Here is a 4,206-nt window from a genome sequence, read left to right as displayed (position 1 = left end):
GAGACTGCTTACCTAATAAATTTTCCATTAGCAGTTCCCCATTGTATCATTGTTTACATAAAATCATAGGAAAATTAAGAATGAGGAAGGGGCTTATACTGATCAAGTAATAGGCATTTATTTCTTCACCCTGCCAATCCCTCCACTGAAATAGACCACCAAGTAATGAGCAGTTGCTCATCTATGCATTTTTTGGCTCATCTATTTTTGTAATTGTCACAGTGCAAGAAATCAATGTAGTACGCCTTTCACAAAAAAAGTTTATATATAGAGAGAGAGAGATGTGATTTGCCAAGGGATGGGTAGTTCAGGTGATTGCTAATGGTATATGACACATTTTGTCTCTTGGTTGCTATTTCAAATCCAGGTTAGTACCAATTAGAAGTTACTACCATCTGATGACTCTTCAGTGGCCTAAAGGTAAAGGGTTTGTTGGTGGTAGTTGACTTCCCTGTAGTCAGATGTCCAGATCACAAACATCATTAATGATAACAGGCACCCTTGCTGGCAGTCTCAGCAAAAAAAAGCCAATGACTCAGATCCTGCTGTTTAAGCACATGAGCAGTCCCACGGATTTCAGCGAGTAGTCCCATTCCATAGTGATCCCATTTAAATCAATGGGACTACTCACATGCTTAAAGCTAAGCATGTAACTTAAGTCATTTGCTTATTGGGGCCTGAATGGGCCTGGAAATAGAATGGTCGTTTCATCCCTTGAGATCAGAAGTAAATCATATAGGCAGGAAAATACAGGGAAACTAGCACTGATCCCTGTTTTTTCCATATCTGGTGTGTGTAAGTACTGAACTTCAATTGCCAGAAGATCACCAGGGAGACAAACTCAACATTTTGCATGAGCACTAAATTCAACAAGAAAAAATATGAGTTGCTTAAAATCAAATAACAAATTATTGGCTGATGTGAAAATAGAACCCAGGAGTCTTGACTCCATGACTCTGCTTTAGCTGCAATTTGAGGTTTATCTAATTGATGATCAAAGCTAGTCTGGGTTTGAAAATAACTTTATTACCAGATATACGAATAGGTCCAAGAAAGAATTGCTTCATTTTGACATAAATGTACTTTTCAGAACTTTCTCACTGAGGCTGGGCAGCTTTGATTAAATTTATTTTTATATATATTAGTCACATTATGTACATTTTTCAGAGTAGCAGCTGTGTTAGTCTGTATTTGCAAAAAGAAAAGGAGTACTTGTGGCACTTTAGAGACTAACCAATTTGAGCATAAGCTTTCATGGGCTACAGCTCACTTCATTGGATGCAGTCAGTGGAAAAAATGCATCCGATGAAGTGAGCTGTAGCTCATGAAAGCTTATGCTCAAATAAATTTGTTAGTCTCTAAGGTGCCACAAGTACTCCTTTTCTTATTATGTACATTGAAAATCAGCACCTAAGAGATAGAATAGCTGTTTTTACAATATATTTTATAACACTGCTCCATATTGATCCTATACTTCGGCAAAGAAGAAGTAATTCAGTGGACCAGAATTGCTGCCACCTCAAAATATGAGAGGTATTAAAAAAACCTATAGGTATAGGAGGAGGGGTGGAAATGTACAAATATACTATGCAGCATTCAGAGATGGAAGAAAAAAAACGCACAGTGAAACTTGGATAAAAAGCACTACTTCCAAAGACAATCTTCTGTCTTAACTACTTCAAACTATCCCCACCGTTTCCAGTACTACCACACTGGTCCTTTATAAAGACCAACCTCTATTAGGCAACCGATTTTTATTGACTCCTTAGGTATTTAAGGCAGATTACGTGGTATTTTCTTTTTTGACTCAACAACTGATCCTTGATTCTCTGCTTACCAATTTTTGGTCATCCTAAATTGATGATTATTAAGTTGTTAAACAACCCAGGATTATTTTGGTTATAGCACTAAAAACTATGATATTTTCTTCCCACCCACCTATAGAGAAGCATACATGCCAGTCACATAGGAGATCTAAAGATAGATGTCTATATCAAGTTAACATGCCACAGCTCTGCATGTAAAAAGGATAAACGAATTCAGAATGAGCTGGTGGGAACAGACATGATGTATCTGACTTTTATTTCAGTGTGTTGTATGGATATGTTGGTTCATTTTATACTGATTTAATAAATGCAACAGCTTAAAGCTTAAATGATTAAAATGGACATGCAGTTAAGAATGAACATATTAAAAGTAAAAGTCCTCCTCACATTTAACCATGTTAAAAAATAGAAAAATTGTAATGAGGCTTATGCTTAGGAGAGAGCATTGTGCAAGTTAATGTAAGTAATGAACCTTTCATGTGAAATGATGTAGTGTCACAACTCATTTGCATCCCACTTAAAGTGTAATTAAGTTTCCCTGACAGCATGGCTTATGGCTGAAAGAACAGACCTGGCTGTTGAATTAATCCAGAATCCCTCTAGTTAATAACACTCTGCAAAGAGAACTTTACACACTTTCATTTAAAGTTCCTAAACTCACATTTAAGGTGACATTATAAGGAATGCAAGAGAAGGCTTTAAAGATATTGGGCCAAATTCAGCTCTGGAGCTGATTTCACGAGGAGTTCTGCCTACTTAAGCCAGGATCATATTTGATCCAGCTTCTAGAAATGCACATAACTGTGCAATACACTTAACTACACTGTGTTTCCATTTTGTCTCATTGTAGGACTACTGGTATATGAACTCCAAAATCCACTTTACTAGAGTCTGAAAAGTTCTAAAATCAGCAAATGATGTGGAATGCCTGTAGGCAGGAAAATAGACTGATTATCACCTGCTTCGTGGATCGCAGTATTTTATCAATGCCTGACAACTGGATAAGATAGCACAGGACACCTTGTATGGTCGGTAATAGTCCAGTGAAAATTACCCTGAAAACCAACATTTGTAAAGGAAAAAGACCCTACAATCAACTCTAGTACTTCCAGGCATCTATAAAAATCTAAGTTCAAAACAGAGTAGTTATTAATAGACCACTTACAGCAATTCTGCTTATGTACTTTAAGCAATGATGATTAGTTTTGATGTTACTGAAACTAACAGCTTATCTTCTATTGACTAGATCACCTCTGACAACAGTGAAAGATTTCCATTCTGTAGTTTAATCTGATTTCTTTCAGTGGGGTAGAGTGGAATTCATCTTTTGTAGAAGCAGCAAAGTTTTCAGCCACTAGAACCTACAGATCTTTTGAGATCCATGTGGCTCCAGGGGAAAGGCTGGCTTGCCATGGATGTTTTCCAGCACCAAAGTGAAAAGCTCCATGGTGGCAAGTTATGGAGCTGTCTGGGGAGAAAGAACTCATGCATATGAGCTTCACTTCCTTTATTATGTTTTTGTTATTTGTATTACAGTAGCACCCAGAAGTCCTAGCCAGTGTCCCCTATCATGCAGGGCACTGTGCAAAACACATAATAAAAGGCAGCATCTGCCCTAAAATTTTACAGTCTAAATTCTGTACTTTCTTTTTTTGTAAGATTTCCTCTAAGAGTTGAGTGACTGTCCTGCCCCCTTATTTTGTTTTGGAACAAAAGTTCTCCTTATAATCCAAAAAAAGTAATCTGTTGAAGAGAATAGAATAATTTTTTGTAGAGGTGAAAGTAAATATTGCACGATATAGTGCCTTAGTTTATGTCTTTATGCTGATCTCCAGCTTCATCCTCTGAGAGCACCATGAGTCTGCATCATGGTCCCTTTAAAAAAACATCTATCCAACAGACTGACATTCCTCTATCAAGGATAATACCTGGTTTTAGTAACTCCACCAACAGTATTTCCCAAAAGTCACACTGAAATATATTACATGGTAATCTGCAAAGTCAGACTCCAAACCAGAGAAGGGAAAAAATTCCATAATGGCTATAATTAGACAGCCTTCAGCTGCTAGACAGGGATACTTCTCTCCCACACCCACACTAGGAAGTGGCTTTTGTGACTACAGAGCTTACCTGGGCTAGACACTCTTTTCTTGACTGCGCCACTAGTGTCTAGCTTACAAATATTAGTATCCTTTGTATTTCACAGCCAGATTAAAATAATTTAATTGGTTTCTATTAACTTTATAAGAGGTGTTTTAGGAAGATAAAACATGCCTTGAAAGAGTGGTTAAAACACCCATTATCCCCTTTTTATCATTTAATTGTTAAAAAGAATCAATATAAAACAAAACATGATCAAAAGAAACAGCCTCTTAAATTA

This window comes from Caretta caretta, chromosome 4 (assembly GCF_965140235.1).
Source record: "Caretta caretta isolate rCarCar2 chromosome 4, rCarCar1.hap1, whole genome shotgun sequence".
Classification (NCBI taxonomy): Eukaryota; Metazoa; Chordata; order Testudines; family Cheloniidae; genus Caretta; species Caretta caretta.
Note: the sequence above shows the minus strand (reverse complement) of the source record.